At 46.4% G+C, this 16,655-nt stretch overlaps 1 non-coding gene and 1 pseudogene across 1 annotated transcript; both read left to right on the forward strand.

The window, feature by feature from the left end:
* The first annotated feature begins 2,111 nt into the window (after window positions 1-2,111).
* LOC126087847 (60S ribosomal protein L36-like) lies at window positions 2,112-5,357 on the forward strand (annotated as a pseudogene).
* A 10,065-nt stretch (window positions 5,358-15,422) lies between these two features.
* Window positions 15,423-15,495, forward strand: TRNAK-CUU (transfer RNA lysine (anticodon CUU)). The gene has a single exon. It is a non-coding gene; the product is annotated as a tRNA-Lys (tRNA).
* Window positions 15,496-16,655: the final 1,160 nt, after the last annotated feature.

Consider the following 16,655-nt stretch of genomic DNA (forward strand, 5'->3'; position numbering starts at 1 on the left):
AGCAGAGCACGTCCTTTGGACCCAGGGTCCCTGCGCTGGAGAAGCTCCTAGACCAAGGGAAGATTGGTGACAAGGACCTTCCTCTAGAGCCGACAGGGAGAGAAAGCCTCCTGTGGAGCTGAAACCCTGAATTTGGACTTCTAGCCTACTGGACTGTGAGAGAATAGACTTCTGTTAGTTGAAACCATCCACTTCTGGTATTTCTGTTATAGCAGCACTACCTAAGACAGGACCCAACCAGGTAAGATGGTGAGAGAAAATTGCTGTCGTTGTTAGCGGCCGTCAAACTGGCTCCAGCTCATGGCGACCCCATGTACAAATAGAATGAAGTATTGCCCAGTCCTGCGCCATGTTCATGAACATTGGTAAGTTTGAGTTCATTGTTGCAACCATTGAGTAGTACCTTTCCAACCTAAGGGGCTCATCTTTCAGCACTGTATCAGATAATGTTCTGTTGTGATCCACAGGGTTTTCACTGGCTAATTTTATGAAGTGGATCACCAGGCCTTTCTTCCCAGTCTATCTTAGTCTGAAGCTCTGCTGAAACCTGTGTGACCCTGCTGGTATTTGAAATACTGGTGGCATAGCTCCCAGCATCACAGCAACTACCCAAGTCACCACAGTGCAACAAATGGGCAGATGCATGGTGAGCGAGCAAATTAGGGGGTGTAAAACCCCAGGCAAGAATATATTACTACGATTAGCCATAATAGCAAGTTGCTTGTGATCTTGTTGGAGAGATAAGCCTGTGAAACAGTACACAGACCCACCTCGCCACAGACCAAAGAAGTAAAGTGCTCAGTGGGGCAGCTGGGACAGCAGGACAAACAGACACGGAGACATATGCAGTCCATGGGCAGCTCAGACTAAACAGCGGCAGGCACTGTAGAACAGGGGTGAGTCCAGGCTGTCGCTCCTCAGACAGAGGAGGCCTTCACTTCTCTTAACCTCATGTTCCTCATCTGAAAATTGGGATTTCGTGGACCGTGGCGGCCACTTGGTCTGTCTTCCTCAGTGGTTGCTTTGAGGAGCCAAGAAGCCATGAATGTGAGTGAGAGGCCTTTGAGGTCTGCTTCAGAAGTAGCTGGGGGCCTTGGGTCCCGAGTTCAGATCCAGCATTGGCACATCCTCCTTGGGTGCTCCTGGGTCTAATGTACTTCCCAGATTGTGTGGAACCTGCACAAGCTGTGGCCATTGTCAGGATTCACCTGGTAAAGGTCACTGTCAGACATCTCTTCAGGTAAGTGCTGTGCAGAAGGAGGGCTGGGGCTGAACAACAGAGAGGCCTCTGGGGGGAAGAAGGGGTTAGGAGAGGAGGAGGCGGAGAGGCACACTCGCAGGGAAAGATCAGAAACATCCCAGAAAGAAATGAAGTTGCACCTTTATGATGAACAGTGAGATTTCTTTTCCCGTCTCCTCACAAAAAAACGCCAGTAAAATACTTCTCGTTGCCTTATGGAATAGATCTATTCTGAGCTCAGTAGCTCCTGTATCAAGGGCCTGTGTTTCCTGTGCTCCTGGCTCTGTTCTCAGCTCTTCACAGGAATCAATCCTCAAGACAGAGTGTGAAGAGGGGCCTGTTATTTTCTCCTTTTTTACAGCTGAGGTAGCTGAGCCTCGGACGGCATGGAATTTATAGAGGGTGGACCCAGGACTCTGCTAGACTGGCTGGTGTCACCAGGCTGACCCAGGCAAGAGCTCTTCCAGGTGGGATAGGGGTAGAACAGAACCAGGGGCCCCACTGCTCAAGACACCCAAGCAGCTCAGCCCAACTGCTCGAGGTCCTGGCCCAGCCCCTCAAGCTTCCTCACCAGGTCATGGCCCAAACTGCTCTGGGCAGCCCCTGCCCAAGTGGACATGGAATCCTCTGCAACCCTAATCCCAGGTTCCCTACCTTGTCCTCAGCTGCTGCCCCACCCCAGCCACCTTACCTGTTCCCTGGGTCAGCGTCATCCAGGCCCTCAGTTCATGCTGGGAGCACTGCTGCCTGGGTAGGTAGATGAATGGTGGGTAGGGCCAGGGATGAGGGGATGTGGAGTCACTCCTTGAGGGCCTGGATTGGCACTGTGCCTCCTGGCCTGGCTACCCTCCCCCATGTCGCCCCTTACACCATGGGGAAGAGTTTTCTGCCCTCAGAGGTAAGCTACCTCCCTCCCCTGGCGCCAGATCTGGATTGGTTGGTATTTCTAATTCTTCAAACCTGTGTTGCTGCCTTCTGTGTGACCCTGACCAAGTCACTTCCCCTCTCTGGGCCTCAGAGACCTCTCTGAAAAAATGGAGGCAGATTTCCAAATCTGCCCCCACCCTAGGACATTCCAAGACTGTAACCTTCTGTGGGTCGTGGATTTACATAATCAGAGCTGCATTCCTTTAATTGGACTAACATGCACAGGCTCTTGGTTGAATATGACTAACACAGGAATGCTCCTGACAGATGACTCAGCAGTTTTCAACCCCAGGCCTGCAAGCCCACATCACTTTGGGCATGAAGGAAAAAGCTCCACTCAGATCCACAGAATCAGAGCCTTTATGGGTGGGCAAAAGGAGCCCTGGTGGCACCATGGTTAAGTGCTCAGCTGTTAACCGAAAGGTTGGCAGTTCAAACTCACCAGCCACTCTGAGGGAGAAAGATGTGGCAATCTGCTTCTGTAAAGATTATGGTCTTGGCAACTATATGGGGCAGTTCTCTGTTCTATAGTGTCGCTGTGAGTCAGAATCAACTAGAAGGCAGTGGATTGAGTTCTACCAGTGAGTGGGACCTGGAGATCTGTATTTTTAAGAGGCTGCCCAGGAGGGGTGTTTAGACCTAAGAAAGTAGAGCAAGGGGTTAGCACAGTCTGCTTTTCCCTATCTTGATACCTGAGAAAATGAATAACAACACTGACAAACTGTTTATAGAAAGAACGAGCCAAACAGACCAAGACAGACAATCTCCACAGAAATAACTACACTGGGCGTGGAAGTGGGACACACCTGGCTGGGCAGAGTGGACCTGGGGTACAAGGTATTCAACAGGTGGCAGGAAAAAGAAGGCCTGTGGCCCCCAACGAGGGTGGCCTCAGTTGGGGGGACTTGCCCCTTTCCCACATCTGCACACTTGGGCTAAGGAAAAACCAGTAAACCAGTTGCCCTTTAATCAACTTTGACTCGTGGTGACTCCATGTGTGCTGGAGTAGAACTATGCTCCCCAGGGTTTTCAATGGCTAATTCTACATAAGTAGATCACGAGACCTATCTTCCTAGGTGTCTCTGGGTGAACTCGAACCACCAGCCTTTTGGTTAGCATTAACTGTTTGCATCACCAAGGGACTCCTGGGCTATGGAAAAGCAGACTGAAAACACCATGGTCTTCCAGTTGTCCTTCTGAGGGAAAGACAAACTGGCCCAGTATTCGAACAAGTAGAATGGAGAAGTGGCTTGCATTAGCAGTGAGCAAAATGAAAACTCACGAGGCAACTTTACACTCAATTACCAGGAAAAGGGAAGGAAATCACATGCTGGCACAACTGAAAGAAACACGGATGGAAGATCAAACACAGCTCCCTTGTAACTAATAGCTTCTTGCTATCGAAGCTACTGAAAAGTGACATGCTATAGAACAGTTCATAAGAACTGGATATAAAAAGAGCGCAAAGAAAGGATATAAACATAACAGCATGAGATGCAAAGGGAGCTTGCAACGTTGTGGAAACACAAGGAGGACCAAAAGAGCACCATTGCACATCTAAAAAGTGAGTTGCAAATGGAGTACACACGTCTGAAAAGCAAACCAATAGCGTGGAAGGGAAACTTGACATGATCACAATGACTTCAGAAAAAAGGAACAAATGAAATAAAACAATTAGAAGATGATCGTTATAGAACCCAGACCTTCCAGTTTAAAGGTGATTGGAGTCCATGAAATAGATTATCCAACATCTAGATCCCACCCAGCTCTGCGGGAGAAAGATCTGGCGATCTGCCCCCGTGAAGATTACAGCCAAGAAAACCCTATGGGGCAATTCTCCTCTGTTACATGGGCTGCTATGAGTCAGAATCAACTCAATAGCATCCAACAACAACAAGAAAACAAAAGAATACTTAGAAAAAGTCTCCCCAAAACAAATGAAGAACCAACTGTGTAGATCCAGAGGCCATCAGGGAAACGGACTCAGAATGAGCCACACCCAAAACATGCTGGTAAAGTTACTGAACTTTAAGGATAAAGAAAAAACTCTGCAGGCACCCTGGAGGAAAAACCAAGCCACCTACAAGGGGAGAAAAAAATCAGCCTGGCCTGAAATCGTTCTACAGTAACATTCAATACCAGAAAACACGGCAGTTGAGTCTTCAAAGTTGTGTGGAAAAGGGGACCCAAGAATATTACACCCAGCGAAGTCGTTCAAATGTATAGACAACACAGAATAAGTCCAGGAAAATAGAACCTATGATCCTTTTTTGAAAAAAAAAAAAAAATGCTATCTAGCAATGCAATTTAGCTACCCATGAAAAGGTAAACTCATGACTCTGACAAATATAAAATGAACGCATGTCAAAGATTTTATTTGACTCATTCAAAAATGAAGGAACAAGTAATACATTACAACTGGTTCAAAGGAAAGTTCAAATACACACATATCTAGGCAGACAAGAAATGCTGAAATTAACTTACATACAGATCCAAAACCGATCGCTATCCGCAGGGCTACAATCAATTGTATCCCACTGCCAAAATTATTTTGCATTTCTGTAGACAAGAACCATTTGCATTACTATAACTTTTCTACAACTTAGATTCGTATAATAGCTCAAAGACAGTGAAAGCACTGGCCCCTCAAGAATAGGATAACCCTACAACGGACACATAGCAATTTTTTTTTTTTTTTAATTGGGGGACATTTCAAAGTCTTTCTCAATTTTTCCTGACACAACCAAGAGATTACGAAATGCAAAACACAAGACAGCCGTTCTGCCACAGCAGCCAGTGAAGAGTAGCAGCCATGGCTGTGTGTGCTACCCCATGGCCATGGGTCTCAACAAGGGCCACACGGTGACCAAGCATGTGAGCAAGCCGAGGCAGAGCCACCCACTGCGGGCGCCTCGCCAAGCACACCAAGTTCCCGTGAGACATGACCCGGGAGGTGTGCAGCTTCGCCACCTACGAGCGGCATGTCATAGAACTGCTCAAGGTCTACAGGGACAAGTGGACCCTCAAGCACATCAAGAAAAAGGGGAGGGGGAACACCGCTGTGCCAAGAGGAATGGAGAGAAGCTGAGCGATGTCCTGGCCTCCAGGAGGAAGGCAGCTTCCAAGGAATGAGTGCCCCGTAATATAATAAAGCTTTTCCAGAAAACAAACAAAAAACGGCGGGGACAAAAGGTGGTTTAGAAATCGATTTGAATCTGTTTAAATATGGAACTAATACTAGAAGCATTGTGGTTGCAAAATGGAGCATGTGTTATAAACCTTGACAAAGTAAAAATATTAAGCATCCAAATCAGAAGCTGAGAAGAGGGGAGGAGCGAGGATGGTCACCCCTTTCAGTCCAAGAAATTACTGATTCTGCTGAAAGTGAAACAGTTTTTTTTTTTTCCCAAGACTCCAATTTCTTAATGAATTTCACAATCATTTTTCTTAAACTTAGAGAAATCTATTATAAACTACTATCTTTTTTAGAAAGTAAAGATTTATCCAGGAGTCAGCAATTTTTCTATTTCTTTTTTTCCCCCTTATTAGATGCAAGTAAAATTAAATACTTTTCATTTAAAGTACAACAGGTATAGTACCAGCCCATCTTTTTAAATTATTTGGGTCTATTATCTTTCTCCCTACCTATGCCTCTGCCTGGAGCCCTGGTGGTACAGTGGTTAAGAGCAAGATGTTGGCAGTTCAAATCCACCAGGCACTCCTTGGAAATCCTATGGGGTGGTTCTTCTCTGTCCTATAGGGTCACTGTGAATGGGAATCCTCTCAACGGCAAAGGGTTTGGTTTTGGTTTCGGTATACCCCCGCTCAGTGGCAGAATTCTCACCTTCCATGCAGGAGGCTCAGGTTCGATTCCAGCCGGTGCTACTCACGAGCAGCCAACACCCGTCTGTCAGTGGGGGCCATCCGCCCTCCTCCCCTCTTGTCAGCTCCTGATTTTGATGTTTAATATTTTTACTTTGTCAAGGTTTATAACTCACACTCTGTTTTGTGACCAGAGTTCTTCTAATATTAGTCTTAGTTCCACATTTAAATAGATTCAAATCTATTTTTAAACCACATTTTGTCCCTGAGGTTTTTTTATTTGTTTGTTTTCTGAACAGGTTTCATCAGCACTTTCAGACTAAGATGGACTAGGAAGAAAGGCCTGGCAATCTACCTCTAGAAATCAGCCAGTGAAAACCCTGTGGCTCACAATGGGTTCCATCTACAACCTATAATAGGAATGGCACAGGACTGGACAGCGTTTCATTCCATTGTGCATGGAGTCACCATGAGTAGGGGCCTGATTCCACAGCAGCTAACAACAACATCTCTTTATCTCTCCAAAATTCTCTGTGTGTATACGCACAGAGCAGGGCCTTGAATGACATTCACCAAATGTTGACACTAGATGGTGGGCAGCACTAAGGGTCTACTGTGAGCCACAGAGTTCTAGGTACCAGGGACACAGCAGAGAACAGAACAGATGAAAATTCTGCTCTCGTGAAGCTGGCATTCTAATGAGGGAGATCTGTTGCTTCTTTCTTTAGGCTTTTCTGAATTGCTTGGTGTTTTGCGTTTTGTTTTAAGAATGAGCTTATATCATTTTTATAAAACAATGCTCATTACCTTCACACACTCCTCAGATGATTCTTCTGAGCAGACAGTTGAGAACTACCACAGTTTAAGCTGTATGAGTCACTGACACTTCAGTATAAATAAGGTTTTCAGAAAGAGAGTGATGACCCAGAATCTCTGGATGTTCCTGCTAAAGACGAGCTTCCCTGGCTCATAAGTGTCTTGGTCATCTAACGCAAGGAATCAACATAGCTGAGACCCTGATTTAGACTTTCAGCTTCTGGAACAGTGAAAAGATAAATTTCTGTTCTTTAAAGCCACCCACTTGGGGTGTTTGTGTTACAGCAGCTCTAGGATATTAAAACAATCCCCACAGCCCCACCCCACCTCTTAATCGGAGCTCTGACTCCTCCCCCCTCTATTTGCACCCTTAGTCCAGCCACACTGTCCTGAGCGCCCCTTCCCCACATCGCCAGGCCTTCAACGTGCCTTTTCCTCCACCAGAAGACCCTTACTTCCCCCTCTTTCCTCGTCCCCCAGAAAACACTCAGTCAACACTCCAGATTTTGAGGCCCCTCCTCTGGAAGCCTTCCTGGACCGACCTTTCAACCCCCAGGTCAGGGCCCTTTCCTTGGTGCTCTCACAGTGCCCTTCACCCAGCCGTGAGCCCCCTGTGGGCCGGCCTGACCCTCCTCCTCCTTGTAGCCCAGGGCCTAGCAAGGGCCTGGAGCCCTGGAGGCCAGAAGGCAAGTGGGTGAGAGGTGAAGCTTGGCCTCTCACCAGCCCGGGGCCTCAGCCAAGTGTCTTGCATTCTTGGACTGTTTCCTCAACTGAAAAATCAGGTACATAATCAAGCCTCCCTGGAGGGGAACAAAGGAGATAATGTGTGTGATGGTAGCTATTTGTATCTTAAGGTTTGTTGAAAGAATAACAATGAGATATAAGCTTAAAGGAGGAGAGAGAGGAAACATGAAAGGGGGGAAATCATAGATCAGTAAAGAAGAAAAGTGATTAAAAGTTTAATTGGAAAATTTTAAGAGAAACAAATGGAAAAAAAAATGAACTTTCCTGGGAGGGCAGCGGCTATGCCTGGAGCCAGCTGAAGGTCTGTGGGAGGCCATGGAGGACACCATCCCACATTGCCCAGGCCTGGGCCCCAGGCCTCAAGGCCCATGCGCGGGACTCTTCCTTCTCAGACCCCCAAGCCCCGCAGAGTCTTGGAAAAGGTCACCCCCTCAACACACACAATCTCCATCAGCGCCCACAGAACCAGCACCCAGCTGCCATCCAGTCAGCTCCAACTCATGACAACCCCATGTGTGCCACAGTGGAATTGTGTCCCCCACGGTTTTCTATGGCTGCTATTTCAGAAGGAGATCACCAAGCCTTTCTTCTGAGGTACCTCTGGGGGGACTCAAACCTCCAAGCTTTCGGTTAGCAGCTAGCGGAGCATATTACCAGTTTGCACCAGCCAGGGACTCACTCCCACAGAAGTTCCTCCCAAATCATACTTTCTAAGTGAGCTCATTGAGCAAAGGAAGCTTCAGAGCAAGCCCCCAGCATAACCCCCAGCCCACCCTGCTGCCTACAGTGGGTGAATTGAGGTCATCTCCCACCCCTGCTGTGCCAGGTGAGTCTCAGGGCAGGCAGGGGTGCAGGAGGCCATCATGGCTGTTACCTGACATGCCCTCCTGTCCACCTCAGGAAATAGTGATGTGAACTTTTTCCCTCAGGGGCCCATCGTCTGCTGTGGGGGCAGGCGTGGGGTTGCAGGAGGCTGCAGCTCAGCACTCCTTAACACACAAGAGCAGTGACGGGCAGGGCCAGGGCACTGGAGCCACCACTGCGTCTGTCAGGCCTCCTAGGACCCGTGGCTCTGCCCCTGATCTGCACCCACCCCCTGCTTCCACTGGGCAAAACTTTGGTTACATTCACCTTTATTGAACACCTATGCTGTACCAGGTGCTCATTTGACCTGTGAGGTAGGTAAATTGTCCCCATTTTACAGATGAAGAAACTGAGGCAAAGCATGAATGGGTTGCTTCACAGCCACACAGCTGGGATTGATAGACCCATGTGGCTCTGAAGTCTTCTATCTTCTACCACACTCCACTGCCCCAGACCCAAGGAGACAAGAAAAGGATCAATGCAAAGCTGGTGGAGCTGAGAGAGAGGGGTGTTTGGCTCTGAGAGACGCAGAACCATGTTTTTTTTAAGGGCAACGCAGCACTCCTTGTGCAAGCGTCCCCAGAAGACACCAATCCCCTACTCTTGGACGTGAGGATTATTTCTAGGCTTTCGCTAAGACTAGCAGAGCTGCAATTACTACCCTTGTCCTACATACTTTGCATGTGGGTGTCTGTAGGATAAATGCTGGGGGGCCAAACTCTGGCAGGTCCCAGGACACGATACTGGGCCTCATGCCAGAGGTGGACAGTCTCAAGCAGAGTCCCCCACCTAGGCCTGCCCCCAGCTTGCACTAGAGCCAGCCTTTACCCAAGAGCCTGGCTCTCCAGGCAGCATGCCCTGAACTACCAGCGGGCTTTCTTACGGCAAAAACTTTTTTTTATTATTTGTTATTTTTTTATTTTTTGGCAGAGGGCTCTGCTGGGCTCCAGCCGTGGGTGCAGGAGGTACAAAGCTTGTCTGGGCAGATCGTTATGCAAATAAACAAGCAAGCAGCATTCGGAGAACAGAGGGGTTCCTTGTGGGCTCCCTGCCAGGAAAGAAGCTGTGAGACCCAGAGCACCTACCAGGCCCTCCAGGGTTCTCCTGTCCAGGCTGACGGAACAGTTTTAATTCTCCTGGAACCCAGATTTCTGTCTTTCATGGAGGTTAGGGTAACCCATACAGGCCATTCTTTTGGGTGTCCTTTGGAACGTAGAGTTTTGAAGAAAAAAAGAACTGATTCCTGAAGCCACTTTTGAGTCAAACGATGGTCCAGATAAACTAGTAAGACCGTTTTGCTCTGGGCACTATGCTTTTTTTCAAGAATTCAATCTGTTTTGGGAAACTGACTCCAAAGATCAGACTGATAGTTGTGTTTAGGGGAAATCAGTAATCAGTTTAATTAGTCTTCAAGACAGTGTTCTATGAAATACCTGTGTAATGTTTGTGATCAAGCTCTCCATCCTCTAAGAAATTTATGTATCTTAAAGAAACCAGCTATGAGTCAGAAATCGACTTGACAGCAGTGGGTTTGGCTTTGGTTTAAAGAAACTAGGTTCTCAGAAGAGATCAACCTCTGGGCTCAGACTCCATTTAGTCTTAGGCCCCATTTCTGCTTCTGAGAAAATGACCCATGACTGTTAATAGCTAAACCAAGGAGGGGTAGCTGGCCCTTGGAAGAATACTTAGTATGTTTTAAAGAGATTAACTGAAGACCTCCAACAGGAGAGGTCCATCCTGTATTATTTTGCTGATCATGAATTCTCTAATGGAAACTTGTTTGTCACACATAAAATTTTTCTATATTTTCTGTTTTCTCTAGACAAACTTTGAGTGCTCCTTATGGATATGTTTTGCGTGGTAGATTCAGCTACACTAATTTAGATGATCCCTTTCCAACTGACAGTAAATTTACGTGGGCAATCTCTTGTTTAGATTCCTGACAAATGTGTGGGCAGTGCACTCTGGGAACTTTAGGATTACCTTTAGATATTCATAATAGTAATGCTAGTAAATATTGGATAGGTAATGTTAAATTGTTACACATTGTAAAATGAAACTCAGGAGAAAACTCATTGGTTCAACACTCAGGGTATGGTTGGTCATTTCTAAAAGCTTTGATTCCTATTTATGGTATAGCTGAATTGGAAAAATCTTTAAGAAATTTGTCAATCACTATGGGACTAATAGCAGATGAAGTTGCTAATGGGATGGAAACAAAACAGTGATCTCTGACCTTATAAGCCAAGGTGAGATAACAGAATAGCCTTAGATTTTTTTATTAGCCCAAGAAAGTGTAGTCTGTGCTGTAGAAAATACCTCGTTGCACTTGGATAAGTAACACAGAAGAAGTACAACAAGATATACACAGAGTTGGACAGCAAGCTACCTGATTACACACTGTAACATCCTTACAAACACCAGATTTATCTGGTTGGTTACCATCAGCAATAAGTACATGAGCTAGATCACAACTGGAAGGAATAGTAATATTCTTAGTCTACATCCTGATAGTGTTAGGCATAAAAAAAACTTATCTTCTATTATCTTACACACTTACAAGGCAAAAGAAGGCCTCGGGCTAAAATGCTGATGTACATTGAGTCTGCTCACTTCGGCAATGCGATTGATGAGAACGTTGCCCCTACTTAAGATTCTGGTGAAGAACCAGATGGTATCCAGTGGAAAACCAGCACCATGAGTTTAAAGAGCCTGCTGTGGCTGCCATCTAGGAGCCCAACTAAGTCCAGGTATTGATCATCAGTGTGTTATCTCCAACCTCCAATCAAAAGGAGAGAATGATTTAGGAGATAAAATTGGAGCCATTATTCCCTGTCTTTGACCACAGAGAATATGACCCAGCTAGAGCTGGACTCAGAAGAACCCACAAGGACTCACAGGACACATCAACTGGGCCCTGAGGTATAAAGACAATTTTTAAAAACCCTTGCATCATGTCGATTGCAACTCATATCGACCCTATAGGACAGAATAGAACTGCCCCATAGGGTTTCCAAGGAGTTCCTGGTGGATTCAAATTGCCAACCTTTTGGTGAGCAGCCTCAGCTCTTATCCACTATGCTACCAGGGTTTCCAATAAAGGCAACAGCTAGGACAATCTCGGAAAACATCTTTTGGGGACCTTTCACATAAACAGATCACAAAACACAGTACAAAAGACCCACATACTTTCCACTCTTTTTTTTTTTTCTATTAGCATTTAGTGAATAGTAAGATTTGTTGGGCCAACGAAGACGCTCCTGACTGTCGTTACTGAAACCTGTACCAGTGATTGTTAAGAAAGACAATTCAAAATGTAGGATCACAGTTTCTAGCCAATCTGTGAAAAGGTGAAGCTTTCAGCGGTTTTGCCCATTTGTAATGTTAGTATATACTGATGACCCTGTAATGTTCCTTGGACTTGGACAGACATGACTGTAGCAGCACACTTGTCTGTTTTCCCATTTTTGCCTATTCTGTAATGTTCTTTGGACTCGGGCACACATGGCTCTAGCAGCATGCTTGTCCAATTTCCCACTTTTGCCGCTTTGAATGTATTCTGGATAAAACTTTCCTATTTGTTTTACTAAACTTTGTGATGTTTTTACCCTACGACAAGGCCCAGGGACTGGCTCTTACTCCTGCCCCTCAGCCCACCCCCTGCATTTCTGGGAGTCCCTACAGAGTGTTGGGACTCCTGGGGCCTCGTCTATGCCCACAATTCCTTGAGAGCACCAGCCAACACTGACCCCTCCAACTGTTTCGCCTGCTTATGGGAGCTCCATGAGGGTAGTGTTTTCTGAGTCACCACTGTCTCCTGCACAATGCCCAGCACAGTGCCTGACACATACCAGGTGCCCAATGCCCATGCACTAATGAATGCCCCCGGCTGCACCACAGCCACAGGAAGCCAGGGTCTTGGGAGACAAGGCAGTGCCTGGCTGAGGGACGCCCCAAGCAAGGCCTGCCCGTGGGGATAAGCAAAAGAGGTTCCACCATTAGCACACTGACCGGAGCCCCAGCAACCAATGGACAATACAGCAACGAGGAGATCCTCCCAGCCAGGGCTTAAGGCTAACTCGGGTCACGCGGGCCTACGGGCCACTCCAGAGCCCAAAGCCAGTTTCCTTAAACTGCATTTGTTATGCAACTTCAATTGTATTTATCATGCAACATCCCTAGATGGGAATTTCAGTTTTTGTTTGCCTCCTTATTTAAATTATTTTAAATAATTTCAAGAATTATTTAGCTAAGTGATCTAAGGGTTCCTGTGCCTAGACTTGGCGATTCTAGCCAGCGTTTGTGGAATCTTGTTGGTTTTGGCCACAGGCTGCTGTGTCCCCACTCACCTGTTCTTGGTCAGTTTTGTTTAAACTCGTTAAACATAGTGACCCATGCCCAGGGCCCACTCCCAGCTGGGTGAGGAACAACACTTCAATTACAGCGTCAGAAGTGCGATGGAGTCCACTGCAGAAGTGCATCGGCCGCATTGCAAATATACACATCAGAGGGGACACCGAGTCATGATACCCCCATCTGCACAGGCACATGGATGCTCGGCAGCTGATCACTAGCCTTCCTCCGTGTCCCTCCAGCTCCCCCAAAACAAAGCAAAAAAACAAACCCATTGCCCTCGAGTCGATTCCAACTCCTAGCCACCTTATAGGACACACTAGAGCTGCTCTATAGGGTTTCTTAGGCTGTAATCTTTACGGAAGCAAATTGCCACATCTTTCTCCCATGGAACAGCTGGTGGGTTCAAACCACTGACCTTTTAGTTAGCAGCCAAGGTCTTAACCAGGGTGCCAGCATGACTCCTTCCAGCTCCCCCAACCCTTCCTGAAACTCAGTTGTTTCAGGACCTCCTGATGACCCACCGTGATAAGGGTCAGGTGATGAGATAGTTGCTCAATGGCAGGTGCTGACAACAAGCCTCCGGGCCTCCAAGCACAGGTGTCCCTCATCTGGGGAGCCTCTCCCTATCATCCATACTTTTGAAAACATCATTTTCAAATTTTCAAGAAGAGATAAAATCATGGTTCTCATACCTATCAGAAAATGAACACGAGGTAAAGATTTTATTCTACTCGTAAATCAATGAGGAACCAGGGAAACGTTACAACTGGTTCAAAAGGGAATTTGAAGAACAGACACATTTATTGATCAGGAATATTGAAACGAATGTCCAGTTGGAGGCAAAACTGGGGGAGGAGTGGTTGGAATTCTACAGGACAGTTCGGAAGCTGCAGGTCTAGAAATAAGAATTACTTTGCACCCCTATCAGTTACCCACAATCTACAGGGTTGCAAAATAGCATTCATAGAATGGACTCAGATAACCCAGAGGGGTGACCTCTAGAGTCTAGAGAATGCGTAGTTTTCCACTGATTACAACCCCTACTCCCCAAAGGCCTTCGCCTGGCCCCTGAGCCAACACCTGCTCCAGGAAACCTTCTTTGACTCCCAGGCTGGATTTGGACTCTCCGCTGGACTCCCACAGTCCCTTGAACTTCTGATCACACTGTTCTGTCTCCCCCATCAGAGACCGTAAATCTTAAAACAGAAAGTGTGTTTTACCCACTTTTGTAATGCCCTGTATCATGCCTTTGAGAGCTCAGGGGACATCTGTTGAATGAATGAATGAATAAGAGCGCAAAGGAACAATAAACCAGAAAAAAAACAAAAAATAAACCATTGCCAACAAGTTGATTCCAACTCATAACAACCCTATAAGACAGTGCAGAGCTGCCCCATAGGGTTTCCAAGGAGTGGCTGCTGGACTCAAACTGCTGGCCTCTTGGTTAGCGGCCAAGCTCTTAACCCCTGTGTACCAGGGCTCCCTGAGTGGTGCAAATGGTTTATGAGCGCAGCTGTTAACCAAAAGGTTAGAGGTTCAAGTCCACACAGAGGTGCCTCGGAAGCAAGGCCCGGTGACCTATTTCTGAAAAATCAGCTATTGAAAACCCTGCGGAGCATAGATCTACTCTGACACACATGGGATTGCCATGAGTCAGAACCAACTCAATGGCAACTGGTTTTTAAAAACCAGGGTGGTCCACAGGACGCCCCCAGAAGTCAGTGAAAAACCCACAACACAGCAGTAGAGGGTCATCGGTGTCTCGAGAAAGTAGGTTTCCAGCTTGATCTTAATACAGATTCTTCAGAAATAGGGCTCAGAGAGCAACCAAGCTTGGAAAGTGCTGGGTTAAACACAAACAGGTTGTTGTGAGTTGAATTGTGTCCTCCCAAAAAGACCTACAGTCATGTGCTACATAACCAACATCTGACTGCATATACGTCCGTGGTCCCATAAGGTTATGACACTCGTTGCCTTCCAGTCGATTCCAACTCATAGCAGCCCTATCACGACCTTATAGCACAGAGTAGGACTGCCCCATAGGGTTTCCAAGGAGCAGGTGGTGGATTCAAACTGCCATCCTTTTGGTTAGCAGCCAAACGCCTAACCACCGCAGCACCAGGACCCCTAAGGTTATAAAAGAGTTCAGAAATCCCGATCGGAGAACAGGACACAGTGGACGTAACCAGACTTGGCAAGCGCAACAGCTTCCTGCCCTGAACACAGGTATCTCGTGTCTCTTGTATACAAAGCAACCGCACCACCAGATACACAGTGGCACGTGTGTAACACATATGTCCTGATAGTCGTCATAAACGCTTGTTACCGCTTATGTAAGCACTGTACTGTACTTTCTATCATTATTTTAACGTGAACTTTCTCCACTTACAAAGTTTACCGTATAACAGCGTGTACTTCGATTCGGAAGCAGCAGCATCCAATCTCATGTATCTCATCTCTTGAGTGTTATAGCACTATCTCTCTGTTCATTTTGCTTTCAAAAATATTACCACGAAGTGCCTCATGGCTCTCCAATGCCGCTAAACCAGTGCTGTGATAGCAGCAGCAAGAGGCAATGGAGAAGTATCAATTTGGAAAGGAAACAAAAGGTATCCCATACAGCTTTGCTAAGTATCTAATGCGGTATGCGGGTGCCCGGTTAGCTCATTTGGTAGAGCATGAGACTCTTAATCTCAGGGTCTTGGGTTTGAGCCCCACGCTGGGCGTGCATGGAAACCCCGGCAGCATAGTAGTTAAGAGCTAAGGTTGCTGACTAAAAGGTCGGCAGTTGGAATCTACCAGGTGCTCCTTGGAAATCCTATGGGGCAGTTCTGCTCTGTCCTAGGGGGTCATTATAAGTCGGAATCAACTCGATGGCAATGGGCCTGCTTGGGCAAGTATCTAATATGATGTTAGCACAACATCCGAACCACATAACATCCTATTTCACAGAACGTATCATGGACGTTAAAGGGACTTATGACTCACAACTTTACTGAAATCCTAACACATACTCACACACTCTCCCCACTCACTCCCTGTGAATGTGACCTTGTTTGGAATGAGGGTCTTTGAAGATGTTATCGGTTAACATGAAGCCAGATTGGAGTAGGGTGGATCCTAATCCTGTATGACTAAAAAAACCACTGTTGTTGAGTCGAATTTCAACTCATAGTGACCTTATGGAACTGCCCCATAGGGTTTCCAAGGAGCAGCTGGTGAACTTTGAACTGCCAACCTTTTGGTTAGCAGCTGAGCTCCTAACCACTCTGCCACCAGGGCTCCCCTATATGACTGGTATCCCTATAAAATGAGAAGAAGGGCCCTTCAGCCAAAGATGACAGGCCCATAAAACAAAATAAGACTAAATGGGTATACCAGCCCAGGGGAAAGGATGAGAAGGCAGGAGGGGCCAGGAAAGCTGATAATGGAGAACCCATAGTCAAGAAGGGGAGGGCGTTGACATGTAGCGGGGTTGGCAAGCAATGTCACAAAAAAAAAAAATGTATATTAATTGTTGAATGAGAAACTAATTTGCTCTGTAAACCTTCCTCTAAATTACAATTAAAAAAAAAAAAAAGAGAGAAGAGACCCAGAAAGAAGACAGCCCTGTGAAGACGGAAGCAGAGGTTGGAATGATGCAGCTGTAAGCCAAGGAATGCCAAGGATTGCCAGGAGCTAAAATAAAAAAAATAAAAAATAAATTTTTTTTTTTTTTTTATGAGAAGCTGGAAGATGTAAGAAAGGATCTTCCCCTAGAGACCTTAGAGAGAGCATGGCCTACAGACCTCGTGATTTCAGACTCTGGCCTCCAGATCTGTGAGAGAATAAATTTCTGTTGTTTCAAGTCACCCAGTTTATGGTGCTTCGTAACAGCAGTCCTAGG

The sequence above is a fragment of the Elephas maximus genome, chromosome 13, assembly GCF_024166365.1.
Source record: "Elephas maximus indicus isolate mEleMax1 chromosome 13, mEleMax1 primary haplotype, whole genome shotgun sequence".
Lineage (NCBI taxonomy): Eukaryota > Metazoa > Chordata > Mammalia > Proboscidea > Elephantidae > Elephas > Elephas maximus.